A 24,833-nucleotide genomic window follows, 5' to 3' on the forward strand; every position below is an offset into this window, starting at 1 on the left:
TACCCAGACCTGCTGCCCATTGCTCCATCCCTCCTGCCCCTACAGACCTGCTCCACAAGCTGCCAGCCCTCCTGACGAGGGGCCAGAAAGCATGCTTGATGGTCAAGTCATCAAAGCAATGATAAAAACAAACAAAACCAACCCCTCCAAAACAAAGAAAACTATCATTCCCCTAAACATACAGACAGAATGAGTCAAATTCAGCTTCTAGGATCCACAAAATTGAGGATAGCCTGCTGTGCACAGGGCTATTTCTAATGAACTTCCCTGATCACTACCTGGGGACAGAGGAGAGTGTTGCAGAAGCAGCTGAAGGGGCATGGGAAAGCCTTCTGAACCCTAAAGCTCTTCCATCTACTGTACCTTTGAGAAAGTAAACACAAACCATACACATTCATAAGTTATTTTTAAATTTTCTAAATTTGTCTTTAAAAGAATAAACTGAATTCTACAAACAAAGCAACATGACTTCTTATTTTTATTCTCCATAAACAACAGGTTTTATATTTAAGTGCTTAGTGTGACTTTACTACACCTCAGGTCACAATTTAATCTCTCTTGAACCTTAATTTAATGCCCAATTTAGTCTCAATATGACAGCTAAGAATTAAGAGAATGCATGTGGAGCCACTTACTGCTTGATTGTGTTGGTCGCATACAGGCGTCAGATACAGTACTGCTTTCCTGTAGATCATAAAACTTCAGAGCAAAAGATTGCTTCACTCACAGAAATGTCTACTGTTCTCAGCAGCTTCCAGGAGCAGGACTTTAATGAGCCATAACTGGTGGTACATGCCTGCATGTGCTGCAAAACCCCTACGGTTTTAATTACTTCGCAAAAAGCTCTGTAGTGGACTTCGGCAAAGTGTGTGCTCTGCTTCAGGTGTGATGTGCTCCTTTCTGCATCCAAATCTCTGTGCAAGAAGCTGAGTCTGTAGGACCACCTGTAGGCTCACCCCTTCAAGGCAGTGTCTTTCAACCAGCACCAGCAGCATGGACTTGTGTGGACAGACTCCTCACATGCCATCCTGTGGGGCTCAGACCTCAGCCCCAGAATTTCTGTGGTCTCCTTCTTCTACCAGCTGGAAAAAAAGCACCTTTTCCTACAGCATAAAAGAGCAGAAGCATCTCACACACATTATAGATTGTAAAGGTGGGAAAGCCACGCGTTGTATAAAAGCAAACACGGGCTCTGCTCAGTGTTAGCCACGTCTGCAAACTTCCATCAGTTTACGTGCTTCATGGATTTAAACTCGTGCATGTGCCTTACACAACCCAACTGCAGCAGGATTATTTCTAACGCGTGAGTGTGCCTAGGCCTTATGTGTGATGTGCCAGCATTTCTCGGTACAAACCTTAAGACGAAAATAAAATTACACTGTGCTTTAAAAATCACACCCTGAGTGATTTTATATAGTAAACTATTTATTTTAAAACAAGATTAAATATTGCACCACGCTGAAATATTTTCTCTTAGCAGAGAGCACTGGGATGGAAAATTTCATACATTTCAACTGATTTTTTGCCTGAATGGTTTTCACATATTTTTCTAAAACCTAGTTGTGTCAAATGATTTATTCTCCTCTAACAATACGGTACAAGTAGCTAGGAAGATGCAAGTGCTGAAATGGTTGACGGCAGTTGGCCAATTAAGTGCTCTACAGTATTCTGATTTTTTTTGTGCTTGCACATACTAATCCTTTTTTTAATGTATTGAGGTTCCATCCAGCAGAAAGAATGAGCTAACTGCAAGGCATACCACATGAGGAGTTTGAAAACGTACAGCTACGTGCTCGTATCCAGGGGAGGGGTAGCCAAGTGTGAAGTATAAAACATACCTAGGATGGAGCAAATGCTGAGGGCAAGGAAGGAAGTCCTGCTTGCAGCAGGGCGTTGTGTGGCCTCGCAGGAGGGCAGCGGGCAGGACAGGGGGTGCACAGCCAGCAGAGGTGCACGGCTTGGCCACCAGCTCGTGCTGATGATGCTGGGATCAGCTAACGAGGGGTGAGCCACGGAAGCTTCCCCGCTCACCCGCAGCATAAATCGAGGAGGCGGGTTGTATTCCTGCCACGTCTCCATGCTCTGGCCTGAGCACAATTTCTTGTCTGCAAGAAAAAAACAGACAATATAGAATGTGGTGAAATATTTGTATGTGCCAAGGAGGGCCCTTTTTTATTAAAAAGAAGTGGTAAGAAAGGTGATGCTTGGTTTCAAACGTTGTATAAAAGCAGCAAAGTAGCACATGCGTGACACAAGAGCAGTGAGAGCATCAGTAAACTCTTACTGATTGTAAACTTTATTGTAAACTTTTTAAAAAATAAAATAATATTCATATTATATTTCAATATAATTACATTTTCAATATTATTTCAATAATATTTCATAGAAAGCTTTTTATTGAATCATACTGGGCTTCTTCTGCAACCATTCCTTCAGTCTTAGTTAGTTACTGCTTAGCAAGTAACCCCCAAGACATTTGGTAGGCTTCTGGGAAGCAAAATAAAAACTAAAATTTCAAATATAAAATCCCAAACTCGAGTTTCAGAACCTTTCTGTCTGCCCTCCTACCTCAACTGCTGATGAGGGAAGAGGCACAACCGTGTGTCAAGCACAGCAGAGACAGCTGAACCTCCGAAGGCCAGTGAGGAAGACAAAATGCTGCAAAGAATGCTGCAGTGATTTACAACCCTGAGCAAATTTATTTATTACAGATTACTTTATCTAATTCCTCTCCTGGTGAAGTTATCACTGCCTTCACCACTGGATGCCAATGACAGAAGTATTACCGCTCGTGCTACATATCAAAACATTGCTATAATTTCTCTCACAAATCCATACAAGTCACAACAGGTTGCTGTGATTTTTCCAGATAAAAACCTGCAAGTAAACTGCTTTTTTCTTGTTAGCCAGCTGGAGTAAAAACAAGTGACAGCCAGAATGAACAGACACTCCTGCCAATTTCAATGAGAGGCTCTTAATTACAAGTCACAAGAGTCGGGGTCACCTCCTCTGAGGCCAGTACATTTACATGCCTCCCTCTGGGTCACACCATTTCAAGAAAATGTATTTGCTTATTTTATTTAGAACTTTAAACAAGATAGAATCAGCAAACAGCATCCCCAGATTTTTGAAAGTATAAATTTTTGCAAGTTAAAACTGCAGCTTTGACTCACTATAGCTGTTTATATATAGATACAGTCTGAATTCTAGCTAGTATGTGTAAAAACGAAGGGATATTTGCTAGCAGTTAAGGACTCAGTCTTGAAGAGCTATGCAGAAAATAATGCCATTTCATCACCCTGTTGTTGAGATGAGTGCTGATGCTCTGAAAGGCAAATGGTTTTCTGGTGTTGGCACATGCTCCCTCGCTGAGACCCAGCAGGATCCCATCTCCACCACCAGGAACCAGAGGCTGGGCCCAGTCTTTGTCAGGGGAGGAAGCTTCATGACGATGATCTCCCACTCCCACTCATCTCCCACCGTAAGCCAAGAGGCATCAGAAGGTGAACCGAAAGAGATTTACGACGTGATGCTTCCTTGAGGCTGACCAAGCTGGAGAACAGCTCATCATGCTTTCTGTCCCCACCCAAGCCGCAGACATATTCATTACTTGAATGATAACTGGCTTGCTAGATCAAGATGTGATTCTCTTCTTCTGGTTACAGATTTATTAGGACTACAACCTTGTCAGAGTGGCATGATATATGCCACTAAATAAAGGAGAGATTAGAAATAAAGGCTTTGTATATCAAGCATACTAAAAATATATTCAGTTAGTACAATAGCTGTACCTCCCTTTTTTGAACATCATTCAGCCAAAATTACATATATGGGAGAAATGGAGTTGCTGAAGGTGATTTATTAATTGTGTGTAACGTGCCTGAAGGCAGAGAGGGAATGGAATTCAGATGGATGGACACCGAGGAGGATTAAGCTGATAGGGGTAAAGTGCGGTGTAACGTCGTCTTAGCCACAGACACTCTCATCACATGAAGTTATTTTCACAGCTGATATTGATATAATAGTAGGAACTGTCCTACAGTGTCTCTCTTTGGCATTACAGAACTGAAACGCTGGTGTGATTAAATTTTTATGCTTAACAGAGGCTTCCAGCAAAATTCTTTCATATGAAAATTTGACAACTAAATGCCCTATTCCTGAATCTTGTATGCTCAAGCAATTTCATTGGGAAACTTGTTCATTGTGTAAGTTATGGAACATCAGGGGCCTAGATCAGCCCCTTTCCATATTAAAAAAAATAATAATAATAATATTAAAAATATATATATGCAGGAGGTAAAAATAAAGTAAGGAAAACTCCAAGAGATCGTTCTTTTTGTTACCTGTAAATAAATGTTTTTTTTGTTTGGTTGATTTGGTTTTCTTAAGAGGTTTACAAGTACAACTTTCTGCCATAGGGCTTAATTTCACTTATGATTTAGAAGTACTGGGAAGAAGTACTCTGACTCAGCCTGGCTTGTCCATTAACTGGCCATGTTGACATTTCTTTCATTTTCCCTGTGTTGGCCATTACTAGAGATGGGAAACAAGCAACTCTCTGGCCCATCACAGCAACTCTTGCATTTATCCAAGGACAAGAACCTCTTACTTCAAGGTGGAGGCAAGATCATCAATTTCAGGGATCAGATCTATTTGCAAAAACAAACAAACAAAAAAAAAAACACAAACAAACAAAACAAAACAAAACAAAACAAAAAACTAATCAGGTAGATTTGGGGTAAGAGGAAGACCATAACTTTGGATGTACACACACGTCCCAACCTGGCTGGCATGTTGTGCAGCCCTGCAGAGCCACCTGGAACGTCCCACATGCAACCAATGCGATGGATTGACCGACACTGCAGGTCCTCAGCCAGGGCTCATGCAGGTGGCTCTGCCATCACTTCCGAAGAGAAGCAAGGACTGATATGAGAGCTACACATGGCTTGCAATGCATTTTTAATTCATACATAGCCAGAAATCCCAGTTTCATCAACAAATGCACAAGCAACCCTGGCAGTGCTGCATTAAAGTACCTCCCATCTCCTGGTTGGGGCACACAAAAACCTGAGTGGCTCGGCAGTGGTCTGTCCCACCGGCCCCCACCCCAGGCTTAGTTGCTAAACAATTTTTCTTCCAGCAGAAACAAGGAAAGACTGAAGAGAAGTTTCTTATTCATAATTAAAGCTGAAAGGAAATTCACACTCCTTGATCCTTCCAGGTCTACAAGCCAGACTGCTTCCCCAGAATTATATTTTGGTGAGACGGAGGTGGACCAAATGCTACAGATGCTATTGCACAAAGAGCTGGTCCCAGTTACTGTTGCAGATGGTTGAAGCAGAATCCTCTTTCTTTCTACACTATCAATTAAGCAATGTTGCCAAACCCACATCAGCTTCTCAGTCAAACATTTCATTTCTCAGCAGTCTGTGCAAAGTTTGAAAGCTACAGTATGTTCTGCCAGCGTCCTCCAGCAAGCTGCTTTGCATTGTTTTGCTTAAATGGCTACAAAAGTGCTGTCAGAGACACTGTCAACTGCAGCTTTTGTGTTTATTTCTTTTTACTTTTTAAAAAATAAAAAAAATAAAAAAAAAGGAACAAAACCTCTTGGAGTTGAAAGAACTGATTTTTACTTGTTTTATCAGTCCTTTTTGCATTCTTTTGGCAGACATTGGATTTTCCTCTCTGCTATTGAACGTGCAAGCATATTCAATATTGAATAGACCTTTTTGACAGTTTTGAACTTGTTCCATAAGATTCCAAATACACTGATTCATGGGGACTCACAAAGTTCCTACAACATAAAAAAGTCCATCTTGCCTTGCGAATTGTTTTGCATCAGGATAATTTAAAACTTCTGCTCCTTCACCTACATATAACTCATGTGAATGGTTTCTCAGAGCCAGAAAAAAGCACTTTCATAAATGATTTTCTAGGTTACTCACAGAGATGGATACAAAAACGAACAGTCACTGTCTAAAAGTCAAAATAAAACTAACTACGTGCAATATTATACAGGTTCTTCTGCTGTTCAGCACCAAAATGGGGGCAAAATGTTGGTCTCTGAAAAAATACCTACCAATTCTGATGTTATAATGAATATCAATAAAAATCCACCACTGAGCACACAGTCAAATGTGCAAACTGCATTTTAGTACAACAGATGCAGATTTTTTTATTAGTTAGACACTCTGTCATATTTTGAGTTTCCCAGCAGCCTGGGGATATTTTGTTTCTGGAGTATCCCCTCCACTCCCCTAATGCTCTTTCTCTGAAAACTAACACCATGGCGGTAAGATTACTTATGGTTTAACGCTGCTCCCGTTTTCATACTTCAGGGGATAATTCCAGCCTGATCTTCACTTTGGAAAAGCAGATGTGAAACTGTGTAAATTAATAAATGACAGTGGTGTTGATTACGGTAATGTGTTAGAAGTCTAAACGTGGTGGCAACTACACTCAGGCACTTACAAGCACAGTGAGTGGTGGTTACATTTTCTATTCCCCGGGCAGTGTAAAGGAAAGAAATAAAGCAGTGGTTCTCTATGTGTTGTCCAGAGATCCATTGGAGTTTGCCGACTCCCAGTTCCTGCATAAAGCAGCTAAGTCCATGGTCACCGAGCTTATAATTATAATACCCAAGAGTCCACATGTTCTAGTGGAAAATTTTTAGGTAGCCCGCAAACAAACAAACAAAAAAGATGAAAACTGCTGGAAACTAAAGCACATACAAACAGAACATTAGATCTCTCACACATGTCCTCCCAGACGAAAAATCCCATAGAAACCCCTAGGAATTAAATCTATAGAAATGTAATACAGCTCTATGGAATTTCCTCTAAAGGCCTATAGAATTTAGTACAGCAGGGAGCCCTTTTCATAGCACTTTTTTTTCTTCTTTTTTTTTTTTCCTTTTTTTTTTTTTTTTTTTTTTTCAGCCAGCTTGCAGAAGGATATAATTCTAATGAATGGCTTTTTTAAAAAAAAGTCATAGAATGACAATAATATTCTATTAAATTATTTTCCATAGGAGTATTGATGGCAATAGCTATTAACATTATTTTATGAAACTAGAGAGATATATTGATCAGTGGATCTATTCTGCCCTTCCGACACAGAGAACTCAGACAATTTATGTTGCTATTCATTGTCAGGCAACGGGTTTTTTTTTTCTTTCTTTCTTTTTTAAAAACATCTGGAGTCCCATGAATAATTGCTCTAATTAAAATAAGAGACCCATTTTATATGGCCTTTTTGGCAAGAACTTTGCCGTCATGCTATCTGGCAAGTTCGCTGTTGCTGCTGCATAAACACAGCAACACTTACTGGTCATTTGATATTTTCCACTGATGTGTTGTGAATTAAGATGCCATCTCCCCTGGGGATTCCCAGCTCCTGGAACTTGTCCGAGCCTCCCCAAGCCATACCAAAAGACACAGGCAGCCTAGCAGGGCTGGGCTGGCTCAGTGATGTACGAGTGATGGCTCCAGCCATGAGCCTGGGTAAAGCACAGCTCCTTGAGTGTTAAGGGAGGTAGAGGCACACAAACTGAGAAAGAAAAGCTAACACAGAGAGGGAACATCCACTTTGTTCAGAAATGACAGAGAGAAATGGAATGGCTGAGGAAAACCCTCTGCATCCAAGCAGGGGTTTATATTACTGTCAGACTGGGTCTGCAGGGAAATTGCCCTAACGATAAGCATTCATGGACATCCAGAGACCAGTCCATTCCCCCAGCACCAAAATGGAGGAGATGGAGGGATTTCAAACCAGGAACAACACGGGGAAAGTGAAGCTGTGGGAAGGCTACATGGGAGTGAAGAAAATTAAAGCCAAGTGCTCTGCTCTGGAAGCTGGCCACTCTGCAGCAGCATAGTGCCAGAAAACATGCACCCTGAGGCAGACCCTCTGCTTTGGTTAATTAAGTAACCCTTAAGCTTTCTTCAAAGAACTTTTTTTTTTTTTTTTTTTTTTTTTTTTTTTTTTAATAGATTCCACCTCCATCTGCTTGTCTGCCCTTTGCAATGATGTGATTTATATAATTTGTTCTACCTTTTCCTTTACTTTCAGGGATACAATGCAACCTGTAATTTTCCAAAGGACCGTGTGCTTGTGTTGGGGACAAGATCCTTGCTCTGAGGGGTGGGTGGTGAGGGAAAGGGGGTGGGAGAAGAGGGGAGAATAGAGGCTCCAAACTGCCTCAAGGCAAACACAGGACCTCAAGGGGGGATCAGAAGGAAGAGCCTTAAACCAAACCATGTTGGGAAAAGTTACACATGCTTAAGAAGAATATGCATGCCATTGTTGCAGCCAGGGATACTTGATGTATTTGTTTCTCTTTTCTATCTACCAGAAACAAAAACATTTTAAAGAGTTCCTGCATAAATTCAAGGAACAACAAGCCAATAGTTCACTTATTCTGGCCTCAGTTAAGATAACTGAGGGACATGACAAACTGAAAAATTGGAACATCATTTTGTAAGAGCGTGCTTTTGTTTCTGAGGACTTATTGCTGCAGGGTTAGATCAAAAGGGATTGATGACGACTGCAGCAGGAAAGGTAAGAGTGGTCTGCAGGAGCATCCTCTGAAAGAGGCATGCCACATAATAGAGGCACAAGGATCAGCTCCAAAGCACCAGGCACTGATGACAAGGTTATTTGCCAAAATGGATAGCCCTGAGATCAAAAGACACTGATTTGTTAAAAAATTGCTTTGACAGAGGGGGAAGGAGGAACACGCACAGCTGGTGCAGGCTTACCCAGGGCTTTACTAATGGAGTAGTCTGGCATAGCTGTTGAGGAATAGCTGCTGGGCCCTCACTCCCCTTGTGGACTTGCTTATTCTGCTCTCAAGGCACCTGCTCGTAGTTGAGTGTAAGGGTTTCCAGGTGCAGGTTCAGCAGGCAGTAAGAATATCCATGAAGGGAGTCAGCAAAAAGAGTTATTCCACTGGAAAGCCAGGCTTGTTGTGATTTTCTCAGGTAGATGAGCTCAAAGTGACTAAAAATGAGAAGCAGGCTGTCACTTGGTTCCCAAGGGAGAAGACTGTAAGGCTGAGCCTACCTCTGAACACCAAGACCAAGAAAGGCAACCTCTGCTGGACTGAAGATGAAAGAGAGAAATGTGTGGGGAGATGCTTCCAGCCCAGGAACTCCACCTGCCCAGCCTGCTCCCCTTCCAGCTGAGAAGTGCTGTGGAAAAATTGTGTTTTTTTAAAAAAATAAGCTGCCTAGCATGAATGTGTTTTGAACTGATTAAATAAAGTACAAAAAATCATGAGTCAGTTTGGTTTCGACTGTTTTCTGTAGGTCCTCATTAGTCTTATCCCTGCCATCATCTCTAAGGCTTTGCCATAAAGAGGTGGCAGAGTCAGTCATGTCAGGATCTATGAGACAAAAACAAAGGGAGAAGGAAAAGGTGTCTCTGATTATGTAAATATGTCAGGAAATAATTATTTCTCTTCTATTTCTTATTGTCTCCTCAGGTATTCTTCATTTTGTCTTATCATCCCTCACTTACCTCAACATTGGCTTACTGCAGGGAAGAAAAATGTTAAATTCCACAAAATTTGTGGAGTCAACAACTTTGAGCACATGGGTGCCTGACTTTTTTGTTCTTTCTTTTTTCTTTTTTTTTTTTTTCCTTAAATTAAAAATGTCTGTGCTGCATGCTAAATCCCAGCCCCACTGAAGCCAGTGGCAAAGTTCCCAATGCCTTACTTCCCTGGGAGCAGGATTTGGCCCGGCAGGAACGGACAGTAGCTAAGCCTGCCACCTCCCATCCCTGGAGATCTTCCCAGGGCAGCAGTAATCAAAATAATTCATTTGCAGTTCTAAGCCTTTGATGCATGACTGCTGAGAAAGAAGATTTGTGAAAGCTGTGACAAACTTACACCTCAGCTTTCAGAAAAGAAGAAAAAAAATCTGTTACTGGAAAATTTGCCAATTTTTTTCCCTCTAGTCCTTAATGCACAGCAATCCATTTGACCATAAAATTATTACTTAAAGAAAAAGAGTTGGTAAAAGAACTGTAATTTATGGGGATGAACAAGGAGAGAGATGAGAAACCCAGCAGAAATATTAGAAGGAAAATACAAAAACAACATAGCTATATGCTGCTGTCAAACCTAAATCAAAGTCATAAAGGAAAAATGAGATGTTCGCGTACACAGATTATGCCACCATCCGTTTTAGTTGGAGCAGGAAGAATCTTGGCAATCAAGATTATCTGATAATTACCTTTCTTAATGCATTAAATTCACTCAGCTTCACCTTCAGGCATTTAGCTGAAGAAAATAATGACATACATCCTCATGTTTAATGGTTAAACTCTATTTCCAAGAAATCTATTACATGTGGTGTCAACTAGAAACCCACACAATAAAGCATCTTTAAAAGATGTACTGATAGAAAAGAATGGTGTTTTGGAGCATAAATAGCAGTTGTTTGCATCAAAACATTTTCACTTGCAGGCTTTATTAATACTAATGAAAGTTTGATTGTCTTTGTTAATTACCTCCCCGCCCTCCTTTGTCAGGATCAGCTGCAGAACAAACCTCCTCCTGCCAGCATCTCAGGATGCATTAGAGCTCATTAAACATCATTTTTAAATGAACATTTCATTTAAAAGAGATTAATTTTTAAAGTATGTTACTGCTTGAAAATGAATCTGTAATATTATGCAGTTGCTGAGGAATACATTTACCTCCTAACTCACTAGTATTTATATACAGATAACTCCAAGTGATGTTACTAACGAGGTTTTGATAGTCATTGTCTCATTGATAGTCTACTGGCTCACCAAGGGACTTGGCCAAGATGCTGACACCTTTCCCATGAGATGTGCAAGCGGATCAAGGCTAGCCTTGGGCCAACACAGAGACAAACAAAAAGTTGCACAAGTTCTGCAAAGAGTACTTTCAATCTGAATCTGATTTTAACCCCTTTCTACACAAGGGGATGAGCTCTTGTGTGCAGTATCTCCAAGATAAAGTCACTGCAGCACAACAAGGAGCACAAGGGGCAGATGCTCAAACCAGCATGTTAGCTGCTGGAGACCTCCTCCACAGCATGGTCCTTCTCCAGCCTCTAGCCACTGCTGTTTCCCAAAGGAGTGTCACCTTAAAATATCCCCAGGTAGCTGCTGGGGTATTCTGAGTGTCTGAATTAATCAAAATGGACATTAGCCTGGTTTCTCCTATGACTGATTACTATCATTATTGAGTTAGTGTGAGAGGAGAAAAATGGACCACTGTTTTTATGTAAACACAGAGTGAATAGCAATTTTTACATAAAGCTTGGGTTGGCTTTGTAGAAAATTATAAAGTGACTTTTTTTTTTAGTGAATAAATAATTTATTCCCAGAAAAACTGTTGTTCCTACTTGAGAGCAAGTGATGTTCTTGTTTTTAGCATGCACAAATTCATGTGCTTCGAGAAGGACTTGAGAAGATGCTTTTTTTCCCACCTGTATGCCTGTTATCTGATGCAGGGTTTCCTCTACAATGTAAACTGGATATCTCTGAGAACCAAAGAACCAAGAAATCCCATGCCATTCTTCTTGAATGAATGGGCCATGGAGTCTGCCGAGTCCCCAGCTGACCCCAGTGAAACACGGAGACTGAAGACTGGCAGTCACATCCGTCCGATAACCTGCTTTAACATGAAATGGAATTTCTTTCTGGATTTGAGAAAGGAAATTACAGATTACTAGGACAGCTTCTTTTCTCCTGCGCTACTATAACTCTGCTCACTCCCATAGGGCTACTCTGTCATGGACCTTAATTTAAGTCCATGCTTCAGCACGGTCCTGGATTACGCACTGACATTTTGTGCCTTTGCTGAAGTCTCGTTGAAGTCGATGAGATTTACTCGTTATCTTTGGGCACAACAAATACTAAAATGTACACTGAACTGGAATTCACTCATTATCATTTTAAAGTGTTCTTGTTTGTTTGCTCTTTTCAGTGTGGACTGCTTAATTAGAAACACAGGTGCGTTCTCTGTGCTATATTTTGCTTCTCAATTTAAAAAGCCAATTTAAAATTACTGATACAAAGTAAAACAATTACTTGTTGTTTAATTGGTTTTACTAAGAGTCATTTTAAATTAATACATGGTTTTTGGGAATCCATTAATTCATTTTAATTACACAATACAAATATTTATATATTAAGCAAGGACCCATAATATGAATATAGGAAATGAATGATGGTATTATCGGTTATTAAACATCACTACAAGTTACTTAAGGAATGGACAGCTTCTGTCACTATTCTAATTGTGTCAATGACTAAAAAGAGGTGATTATAAATAAGATTTCTCCTTTTGTTTTAAGATGTTATCTCAGATATCTGTTGTATAGATTAACAATTAAAATACTGTATCTGTGACTCAGAGCATAATCCTGCCAGACACAGGAGTCTGTCAAGACTCCTATGCATTTTTTGTGGTCACCACCTACACAGTTACAAATTACCCATGCAGCAGAGGTGAGCAGTCCTGACAGGCATGTGTCAGAAACATTTTGTGCTCTACTTGGAAAAAACAAAACTTGGCCCAAGAGAGACAGTTTATCGGTGATGGTATGCAGCGCTTTGGCTACAGAAATGCCCCAGTAGCTTTCCTGGAGCACTTACGGGTAGTGCTGGCAACCAAAAGTCATTTTTATCACATAGTTACTTGCAGTTTATGATCACATATTATCTGCATATGTAGCGGCATTATCTCTCTCTTGTGCAGGATTCATGGCGAGTGCCATTAAGTAAGTCCTTTGGCTCTCTCAGGTAAAACAGCCACATTTAAAGCCTGATTCTGTGCACACTAGTTACTTAAGCAGATTCCCTTGAGTTTACTACAGCAGAAAAGCAACCCAGATTTGGCCATTAAATTTAGATTCTTTTCGCTCATCTTATTCACACAGTCAAAAAAAGGTATTTATTTCACTTTACTTTTCAATGGATGAAATAAAATTAGCTGCATATCAAGTGCCCTCAGTCATGAACTATATAAAGCAATGCATTTATTTTGAATTCTAAATACACAAAAGAAATAAGATGGTGAATGAGAAAATAAACCTACCAAAAAAAAAAAAAAAAAGGTCCAATTTGCCATGCATAGCACAGATCACATTCCTAAAATGGCTGGAGTGCTCTGAAATTATTATTCTAAAGGGGATATCCTGACAGTCTCTCTGACGTACCCATCTTAATCACTGTCTGACGGAGATTTTAGATCCCTGCACCGAGGGGCAGTGAGCAGGGCAGAGAGGTTCATCTCATGTAACTGCTTAATCTTTAACGCAGTTAATGGAAAACCTGAAGAATCACAGAGAGCAATCCGATCCATTTAATGCTTCCATTTCCTTCTTCCCAATGGCTATATACAAAATTTAAGTGCCTCTAGACAGCAATCCAGTCTGCTGAATTTTAACATTGGAATGGCCATGCCTGAGACAAGACCACAGGTCCATCGTGGGCAGTGTCCTCTCTGCTAGAGTAGCCAAACCAGTATTCCTATTCCCTAACTATTTACAAGTGAAAGATTTATTTGAGGAAGAGGTGTTTTTTGTATTTACTAATTCCTCAGTGAGTTTTATTTCTGTGAGAAGATGCATGTTTGCCTATTTGGCTGAGGTTGTAGGGAAGCAATAGGAAAAATCAGGTGCCATTCCCCACCATGGATCTGAGCCTTCAAGGTCTTCTCACCTCTGTGTGTGCTCATCAAACAGACCAGCAGCAGTGGGGCTCTGCTTTTGCATGCTAGTCTCAGAACAAAAGGGCACAAGAAAAAGTAGGTGACCCTATCTTCTAGGCATTGAGTGCAATTGAATTGACCTCTCCAGAAAATACTCCCTCCAGGAGATAATCAGATTGAGAGCGCTCTGTCTTTCTTCTAACACTGCAGGTGGGCGTACATGGCTCACGAGGCAGCCAGAGGAGCTCAGACAAAATCTCACTCCTACCCAATGCTCTGTGCCAGCTGGGCAGGCAAAAACCCTTGAATTTTGGTCTACATGTTCTACGATACGTGCTCATTGCATATGGCACCATCAATGGCTACAAAAATGTCCAAATGCAAAACAAAGAATCCGGTCCTGGCTATCAGGTTAAGGGCCCAGAGCAATTTGAAATAATGTAGGGAATTATCGAATGAATTTAGGTGTCTACCAGGTCAGACAGTTCTGGGAAGCTGACTGGACTGGATTGCTGTCTGAGACCCTGGGCAGAATGGATTCTAGCCAATACTAATAATTGCTTTACTAGTGGTTAATTGAGGTTCTTTGTTTAGTATCTACAAATTATAATTTAGGGTCTGAGGCATCTGTCATTTCCTTTCACAGTGAAACTAAAGCACCTGGATGACAGCATTGCTATTTTTCAGCTCTTGTTGAAACACACCAGTTTTGAGCTCTCAGGGTCTGTAACATGCTTATTCTATATAGTTCAGAGTTTTCCTTTTCTTTGTCCTTTTGAAATGATCAGAACCATGAATATTCTCTAGGCCGTCCCCTGTCACCAGGGGGAATTGTTTGCCAGGGATGCAACTGATTTTGTATATCTCAAGAAGGAGACTGAGAACTACACACTACCATTTTTCTACTTTACTTGTGCAATAATGAAAATGACAAAACCAACTTGAACTTATTCAAAGTACTAGCACAAAAAGCATCTAATTACATTCTGACTTTACCACATTCTAACAACCTAAGTCAAAACAGGTTAACTCTGAAGAATGTGAAATAATTCCAATCATTATCACATAAAATGCATTGTATATTATTTTAGAGAGTTTGGGGGCTGAGGTTGTCTTTAGCTTACACCCATGGTATGAAGTCCCATTTACACTAATAAAACAAAACCCCACTTCAGACAAGTGCACTAGAGAGTGAGGTGAAAGCCCCAAATGGGGGATGGCTGCAGTATTTCATGCCTATGGTGTTTGGGAAACTCCTCTGCCCAAGCAATAATGGGCCTTATTCCATCACCCTTACCTTCATTAGAGCCTGGGAGCTGGAGTAAAAGTCACCCACCTGGGCCCTGCTTTGCTGAATGTTAATGACTGTACATCCAGATAAGGGAACTTTAATTACTTATACCTGTGCAACCTTTTATGAGGTCTACTATAAGCCTCAAGTTCAATCTATTTGCTCTTAAAATCAGCTACTTAAATAAATTTTTAAAAATACCCTCATCATCTCAGCTGTGCTCTTTTATCCTTTATTTATGCTTTGTTTAAATTACTGGCGTTGATAAAGCTGAGCACGGCTGGCTTGCACCTTTCAGAAGATGTGTGTGCATTAAACACGTCGGCAATATTTATTTATGCTGCCATCTGTCCCGCTCTTCCTGCAGTTTCAACAGTTTGGCCTAGAGAGGGCCAAAAATCACCTGAGCGCCATAAAAATGCATCCGCGGCTGTCAGCGTAACACATTGAGCCTGCAGCTGCCGTCCTGCAGCCTGACTTAATGAGGTTCCCAAAGTGTGGGGACAGGGTCTGGGGGCTCAGGGCTGCCATGGCAATGCGAGTGGGCAATGTGAATCCTCTCGCAGGCCATGGCCTGGACGGGTGGTCACAGGCACGCACCAGGCCCTGCCCCGTGGCCCCGTGGCTCTACATGTGTGTGCATGTGTCCTGTTGGGTTGTGGCTCCACGTGTGTGTGACCCATTTTGTTGATGTTCCACATTTGTGTAACCCACTGGGTTGCAGCTCCAGGTGTGTCACCCACTGGGCTGCACCTCCACGCGTGACCCATTCAAGCAGCAGAACTCTGCACCGAGATACAGGCCCTGGTTTTTGTTCTGATACCTTTTTGTTTTGCAAACCTAGTGTTTCTGATTCCCTCTCTGAACTTGATCACTTCCCTCAGGTGCCAGAAGAAACTTACTCAAAATCACATTCCCTAAAGAAAAAGGGTTGACTCAATCATCTCTGAATTTCCCACCACTTTTCACAGCCCATTATTATAATACTGCAGCAACATTTAGCATCTACATTTCTGAGGCCAAACACTTTTTTACTGAGTCAATGCACTTGCTTCCCCATGGCAAACATTCGTGCAATCTGCCTTCCATGCACATATTTTCCTGCCCAAAGAACTGAAAACCAGACTGGCAATCTGGTGACAGAGAACCATGCCATTCCACATAACTCAGGTAGGATTCCCTCATGGTTATACAAGAGCAGAGAGGGTGCATTTTTATTTTTTATTTTATTTTTTTCTGTATTCTGAAAGCTAAAATATTTAAGTGTATTTTTTCTCCTGCTCAGAATCACAAAATGAGCATTTTGGCTGCTTACATATACTCAGAGCACTCAAACCTTAATGCAAGGTTGACTGAGACAGTCACTGCCCCAAAACCAAAGTTAAACATATTTTAATGTGTGGCTCACATTAAAGCTTATCATCCGATAGTCTTTCAGCATCAGTCTTCATGCCCAAAGGAAACTGCTTCCTGCCCCCTTCCCCACCCTTTTTCTGCCAGGCACACTCAGACGTTATCTTTCAGCCCAGAATATTAAAGACAAGCCAGTACCATATCAGACGGATTAGTCACACGTGTTTACACTGCATCAGCTATTCACCCCAGCTTGTCCTCAGATGGGTCTTAACAATAAAGCAAACAGTTACACTGTGTAATGACCAGAGTGCGTAATCAAGACCCCTGAACAAAGACAGAGAGGAAATTAAAGTGTTCAGAGTGTAAGCAGCACAGAAAGCAGCAAAAGATGTCATCCAAGTTGGCACCACCTGACAGTTAAGAAACTATCACATTAGATTTCAAAAAACAGCCTAAACATTTTGTAAGGGTAGGTGGAAAAGCACAACACTATAATGACAAATCCAGGAATTGGCTTTGCAAATAGAATCCATATTTCAAGCAAGAAAAAAATCCCCAAATAGCCCACTCCTCTCCTTATGAAAAAGCATCAATAGTCAGACCTGTTCTTGATGTGATATTTTATCACTCATTCAATCCTCTGCATCCAGAGAGGGAAAATAAATTCCGAAGGAATTCACAGGGGTGGTAGGAATTTCTTTCTGTACAAACTAATAACATCACTTTTTGCTACAGTTCTCGGCAGCTGTTACAGCTTGCTCACCAAAATGAAGCTTTCAGTGCTAAGCCCTTAGGAAAATGTTGCACAAGTGATGCACTGCAGACAGCATGGTGCATGTCACTTTGTGATATGTCACTCATTTGAGTTGGGTAATAGTGCAAACATGGCAAACAAAGCCTATACACTTTCATTTACTGCTAGTGATTTATTTTATGCAATTTACCATAGCAATAGGCATCATTAAGGGGTTCTTACAAAGCGGATTTTCAAAATGTTAATGTCTTCAGTGACAGACCATTGTTTTGTCAACTTTCATGTCAAATTTTCCTGTGTCAGCTAGGATAGCCAGCAGATGTCTAAAACTTGTCATGTTGTTTCAGTTAAAGGCATTTGTGACTTGATGTCAAACCGAAACCTGTTGGTCTACAGAACAAAACCCACTGCCTGGCTGGTATAAACTGCCAGTCCTGGTTAGTGATATCAGCTATAGCAAGAGGTGACAAAAGGCAAAGGCACACCAAAAGTCCCTTCCATGAGGAGCGGAGCATCCAAGCAGTGTACCACACGATGCATCCCATATTGGCAACCCTGTTCCTTGGCAAGGAGTTTTTTCAGGCATGGCATTTCAGCTAGTACTTTTCAGTCAAATTGGGCTTCATGGCATCTTTGTGACATCCTTGGCTTCTTTTGAGTCTTTCACATGGATTAAGCTAGAGAAAAGAACTTTCAACTCACTTGGAAATGGAGCTGAGGTCTGGTGACACCTTATGCTGCATGCCAACAGGCTTCAGCGGATAGGCGTAAAATGCTGCGTGGTACAAGACATTGTTCCATTGTGCCCACGCCTACCTGCAAGCCATGCACAGGGCTGGGCCCCACCAGGAACAGTCAGGACGACAAGATCCCATAACATGAGCTGCCCACTCAACAGCCTGCTCTTACTTCTTGGATTGCCCATCTTACCAAAATTGGGTTAGCCCTACCTGACAACCTGTGGAGTGTTTTCATGATGACCAATCCTCATTTAAATGAGAAATAAGACCAATAAAGCTGACCATTTTGTTACTGCAGAGGAAAAATAAGTTATTTCTATTAAACTCTGGGGAATTTGGTCCAAGGTTCAGAGCAGCCCCGAAGGAAAAGTAGCATATTCCTAATAACTACCTCAGTTGCCCAAGGGCAGTGAAATGAGCAAGAGCAATCTTGTAGGACACATTTGGCTTACTACAGGGGCAGACAGACAGGTGGAAAGTGCAACCAGCTGGCCTGCTCATGGCATTTCACGTTGCAGTACAAGTCTGTCCTTCCACCAGGAATCAATCACCTGGGTTATAATTCTCTGATCAGGCAGACCAGAGCATCCACCCAGGCAGCAGCAGCAACTCCATCTAATAGCACACTGGGATCAAAGTATCAAAGCCACCTCTGAAAATCTGCTCTCTCCATTGACACCACTGGATAACCCCACTCAGTTAGTTCTACAGGAGGCGTTTCCATACAAAATAGTTCCCTGAAGTGGAATGGTTCAGAAAAATTTTTGTTTGTTTGTTTGCTTGTTTGTTTCCTATTTCTTGCAATATTCAGAAACTTTTTTAAAAGTTGTAAAATGCTTCAGATTGAGGTTATTCTTACAAGATACAGACTAGATTTGTTACAGTAAATGAGAGCTCTGTTTCATCTGCTGCACAAAGACACAATTCTGACTTATCTCCCAGCTTGGATATTAAAAGTTAACTTCAAATCCCTTCATGAAATGGATGTTTATTCCTGTTTTCTTTATTTGCAATTTTTGGCATAGTGTGATTTGTTTTATATTTACTTTTCCCCACCATAGCTATAATCTCCTTTTTCGGGATAGTAAAGCGCTCTCTAATTTGCTTTTATTCTGCTTCATACACTCATTGCACCTCATAACAGAGCTTCAAAGAGCTCCCATTCTTCTGAGAAAGTTCCTACGGAGGCTGTACTTGCTATAAAATATGATGAAATTAGTTAAGCGATACGATTCCCCAAGCACACATCACTGACATCAGTCTCCATGACTCTGTATTAAAGGGAAGCATCAGTCCATAATAAGACCATATACAACAGGGAGTGATGTGATCAGAGCATGTCCTACTGAAATACTTGTTCTTATGAAGTCCATGAATATTGCTTTTAAGTGTAAAAAAAGTAATCTATTCTAGAAAGAGACTTATGAACAGAAAGGGGGAAAGAATGCTCTCTGATCTCTTGAGCCGAGCTCTCAAGACATCAATGACTATGCACTCATTTATAATCTCCACTAATTTGCTGGCTGCCCTAGAGACACACTTTGATCTCTGGGAAGATCTACTGAATCTAGCTGCTTTGCAACAGGCAATAAAAATTGTAACCCCTTATAATAAAGTGGTCCAAATAACACAGCCAGAGCATCTATCCCCCAGTTCATCCAGGAAGATGCCACCTTCTAGTCTACAGTCACGGCGTGAATATTCATCACTGGCACGGGAAGGCTTGGCTATGTACAACGGGTTCTGCAGCAGAGGTTCTTTACCTACAAGTGTGTGTGATATCTAACTGTGCATTTATCATCCAGGATGCCCGAGCTCCTGGTGGGAAGAAAATGTAGATCACTGCCTGCAGTTGGCTGTTTGGTTGGCCAAGTTGCTGTAGTTATCGGAGATGAGCACTGTTCGGGCTTGTTGGCTCATGGTGCTGGGTGTGGATGGAAGCCCTGATGGCTGTGCACAGAGGCAAGGGGCAGGGGGACCCCACAGAGCTGGCCTGACCCCCACTGCTGTCCTGCTTCTGTGTCCCTTCATTCCCTTTGCCCTCCGCTCGTGGCGTAAGCTCTGCCTCGGGAGCTGGCTGCCGCTCAGTGTTTGTGCAAGGGCCAAGCCACAGGCATCGCCAGGAAACACGTGAATAAAATAAACACGGGGAAAAAATAGGGCTTCAACAGCTTTACTCAATGCTGAAAAGTAGCTGTTGAGGGATGGAGGAGAGTAGTTTTTTCAAGAGCTGACAACTAGAAGGCAACAGTCTCGGAAGGAGGTTTTGCTGAATTTCTTAGGGCAGAGTTTGGCCAGGCCAATGAAACTAACTTTTGATTAAAACTATTTTCTCACTGCAGTGCAGCCCAGTGTCTCTACCAATCATAAGAGGTCACTTCATGCCTCCTACAAAAGAGACCCATCATGCAGCCTGGTACACTCTCTGCTTTACAAGACAGGAACAATTCTCCGAAGCTTCTGCTGTCTGCAGTGGAAGTAAAGTGCTCTGCACTGCTGCAGAGAACAAGTCCAGGACCCCCAAGTGAAACTCACAAAAAGCAAAGTCCCCAAACTGACAGACACCTTTTTTAATATTTTGGCCTAAATAATGAATAAAACTCCCAAACAAACACTCTTTGGATTAGCCAAGATTATGAATTTTACAAGACTGTAAAATAGTAAGATCAAAGCCAAATTTAACAGCATTATTTAGCATATGGCACAGATAGAGGAAGGATGATAAAGTAATTCAAAGTGCTAAAAGTCCCCCCTTAAACCTTCTGAATCTGTAGATCCTTCCTAGAATTTCAGCATCCCACCGGTAAAGTATAGCAGGAAAGAAATTCATCTATAAGGGCTGCAAGAAATCCCATGGGGGGCGTTTTTCTTAATTGTGTATCTAAATTTTATTTCACTCAAATAAAATGGATTAAATGTTTTTGCAGTTTTAGGAATGTGGCATAAAGCACGGCTGAGAATCTCAGACCTTCCCAGTAACCCCAGGCCACTTGGGAAGAGCAATCCAGCACGGAGCAGGGGTACTGACAGCACACTGATGTAAACTTGGGTTTGCCATGTCGAGGTTGGCTTCCTATCCCGGCATACCTGTCTGGGAACCATTTGCTTATCCAACAGCACAATGCCTGCACACAGGCTCTTGGCAGGATGCTTTCAGCCATACCTGTGGCTGAAATGGATAGCAAATTGCCCATCTGCAAGCCCGGCGATGCTGAAGCAAGGAACAGCATTGCCGCTGACCTTACAGAGGTCTTCTCTGTAACGCTGCAGGAGGAGCTGAGCTGGGTTCCCTCTCGCTGGAAAGCCCCTGTTCAGTGCCAGCACCCAGCCAGCATCACCATCTGCCTCTCTGCCTGCCTGCACGCCTTGATGCATGGCTGTGAGACGGCTCATGAACAGCAAGGGAGAGGAACGAGCGCACATCTGGATGCCAAAAAGCATTTATTGCAGCAGTTGCTCTGGGAACTGTCTTTCCCACTGCGTAGCCAGATACACAAAGCTGGAAATACGACCGTCATGTCAGCAGCTCCAATAGCAGATTCAAAGCTAAGGGGAGGAATACAAAGATGGTAGCATTTGGGTAAGGAGAACTGGAAGTAAAAAGTCTGTCCTAGAAGAGGCATGTGCCCTTGAAGGGGTGAAATAGGAAGAGGTGAGCTCTCACTCAAAGAAAGTGGGGAAAAGCAGTGGGAAAAGAAAGACCACAGGCTTCAAACCAAATGGACCCAACCTTTTCCCCTGCAGACCCACTTTGGGCCCCAGCCCACTCATCTCATGAGGGTCCCACACCTTGCAGATCCTGCTGCAGTATGACAGATGAGATTTCCCCCTCTGCAGCATCCTCTCCCTGGTCATAGCTGCATGGGTTTTACAGGGAATTGCTTGACCTGGTTGCAATACTTCTGAAGGGCTAAGAAGCTGCTTCTCCCAGGGAAGCAGTAGAGGAAGAAGCTGAGATCCATACGTGCTTTATACATGTATATAAATAGACAAATAGCAGGCACAAATGGTCATTTAACTAGAACCTATCCACAAGGAAGCTTGCTGCAAGTACGGGGAGTGAGGAAAACCAGAGCTGTCATAGCCCCAGGGCAGAGGAAGCAGGAATGTCTTTCCTGGTGGAAAGGGAAGATGCAGAGGCCTGGCATGATTTCCCTGCAGGCTTTCTGCTTTCTTGTAAGTGTCTGTGACCAAAATTAATGACCAGAGTGCCAAAGCTAATCACTCACACCATTTTCAATAAGTGAGCCATTCATACCCATTACAGATGATACCTCGCATTTATTCTGAACCTTTCAGGCTAATATAAGTGTTTGCAAACCTGCAACTCAGAAATGGCACCCAAACCACTAACAGCATTAGAATTAATGATTAATATTACCCAGAAGTCATCCCTAGACCAAACTGCAATGCATACAGTCCTTTTCTCGTACAGAAACAGATATCCTCTAATACCTGCCCAGAGCAGCAGACAAGAGGGAAGGAGACCGGTGAGACCAACCAAGCAGGGAACATTTAGGCAGGCAACACTCAGTGTTAGCCACAAGAAGTACAGACATCAGCTTCAGGAGAGACATTTGAGATATTCCTTTTGGCAGGTGAGTTTATTGAGATACATGTATTACTGCCACAAAATGGCATCTATGGCCATAGTGTAGGCAGCCCAGCCAGCCCAGGTGCCTGGCGGCCTGAGCCGAGTGGGGAGCCTGGATCAAGCATACTTTCGAGACGTCATAAAAATAATTTATTCAACACCAAAATACTACTCGGTCTGATCAGTCTGACAGGCATTAGAGCATGGTATACTCCACTGCTTAAGTTGCCCTGGTAGAAAGCCAGAGAAATGATGCTCAAATAACTGAAGCACTCTGGATTGCACTAATGAAACAGAGTAGAACTTGATCCTGTAATTTGTCATGGATAAGTTAACTATTTTTTCCATTCATACTTCATCTTTGTCAACTGCCCATTTTGGGAGGGCTGAATTTCCATGGCTGAGGGTGAAGGATATGAGTTTAACTCACAGTATATAACATTTGCAAAAATGTATGTAACAGTGTGCTTATTCAGTAAGATGCTCAGACTCAAACATGTGTTGATATTTTGATTCTTCTAATTGTCATTGTTTTAGGGAGAAAAACAGAAAAATAGAGCAAAGGCCAACTTGTTTGTGCCCTGGAGTGAGCACACATGTGGGGGCACACAGCTCCTCCATCCTGTGGCTCCAGGGCCACCCTGCTCTCATTTTTCTGCCCCAGGACTTCTTCCCCCAGATTAAGCATTTCAATGCTGTCGCAATTTCTTCCTCAGCTTTGCAACACCAATTTTCTGGAATACAAAAACTAGAACTACGACTCCTTCCACCCCTAAGAAACCATCCTTTTTGTGCCTCGCCTCTTCCAGATCCCAGGATATCTGCAGTTAGCAGGATGAAGAGTCAACTCTGCCACGGCCTCTGCATCAGCCATTGAAACAAGGAGGCTGTCCCTAAAGTGCTTGCACAGCCTCAGATCTCAATGAAGCTATGTTCAGTGGAGAAACCAGACACTCTTTGGAGTGTTTTCTAAAGAGTTTCAGATTTGCTTTTCATTGTATTAAATATTCATATTTTCTATATTAAAAGTTTTCTATTTCTGCCTTGCTGCACTACACCCTTATTTTGGATTTTCAAACACCTCCGGTGTGAAAATTAAATCTCCACTTTAAAGTTAGGAAAGAGGAATTACATGCCATTTGCTGAAACAGGTTTCACACCAAAATGGGAGCGTGGAGCATGCTTCTTCCTCATAATTACCATGAAATTTGTACAGAAGGAATCTGACACAATCAACAAAAATACGAACGAGAAGAAATGTGTGTTAATGAACTATCACGTACTTGGAAATGATACAAATTTCAAGACAACTCAAAGGAAGCACAAACATTACTGGGAGTAAGAAATTCCAGCTGCAATCATGCTGTAAGTTTAGCAGAAATGGCACTACCACTGAGCAAAATGTCATCACATAAAGTGATAATATATTGAATTAAGTAAACTTTTGGAAAATGATACTAAGGGTTCTTTTCCTAAATGGATAGTCATGTTTAATTAGGTTTAAGAGAAAATATGGCAAGGGATCCTCACAAAACAGAGCAGAGTGCTGTTAACTTCGGCTGCTTCCTGAATTTTCAATGAGATATCTACAATAAAAACCATTTTGCTATCGAAAATGTTAAGGAAAAATTGCCTTACTGATCAAAGAATGACCCCTTTTGGGGCATCTCTACTGCACAGACTGTGGGCACATCATCGAGGCAGCTCTGGACACCACTTTCATGGATCATGCATTTTTTTACTTGCTTGGAAGACAATTCTGTGTGTGTTAAAATTGGAGTTCACTTCATGTCCCTAACTTATGAACGTATTATACACATAGACTAATGTTAACTAGTATTATTTAGCATCTGCCACCCTAACATCAGTGCACGAAGCCACTTGCTTGGGTCATTTGCTTTTCCCAACCAATTTCATAATTCATTTCTAACTATACTGACTTCCCAGCATGGCACTGAGCTTCATTTCAAAAGCTGAAGCTAGTAAAAGTTAATGATCCAAGCACGTTACTATTTTAAGTTTGCGTTGCACCAACTGATCATTTCTAACCATGGAGTCAAGGGTTTTACTTTACAGTCCAGCAAGAAACTACTGCAGCAGCACGTCCCAACATTTCCATCTCTGTCACCGCCAAGTACTTGGGCAGCAGAAGCTAGAAGAACTCAGTTATTGACAAATCACCCCTCACATTTGAAATGCAAGCCCTTTGTCCTCCCCGCTAACGCCTGCCCTTCTTCAACGGCTATTGCAAGAAATTTACCCAGAATCAGTAAACAAAATCCAACAGATTTTTGCAGCCTGACACTTGGAGGTAAATGCATACATTCTTCATAACTGGGTGAAAGCCGAAGAAGACCCTTCCACCTCCTCCTAGAAGCCCTGCAGCCACCCTGCCATCCCTGCAA

The 24,833-nt window shown here is 41.8% G+C and overlaps 1 long non-coding RNA gene across 1 annotated transcript in view; it reads right to left on the bottom strand.

Moving 5' to 3' along the window:
* Positions 1 to 449: 449 nt before the first annotated feature.
* LOC311440179 overlaps positions 450 to 24,833 on the bottom strand; it is a 49,244-nt gene continuing 24,860 nt past the window's right edge. The window contains exons 2-3 of the long non-coding RNA XR_014695256.1: positions 1,839 to 2,105; positions 450 to 1,103 (exon numbers count right to left, since the gene is read on the bottom strand). This is a non-coding gene — a long non-coding RNA (uncharacterized lncRNA). The remainder of the gene's footprint in view (positions 1,104 to 1,838; positions 2,106 to 24,833) is intronic.

The sequence above is a fragment of the Aythya ferina genome, assembly GCF_964211825.1.
Source record: "Aythya ferina genome assembly, chromosome: 7".
Taxonomy (NCBI): Eukaryota; Metazoa; Chordata; class Aves; order Anseriformes; family Anatidae; genus Aythya; species Aythya ferina.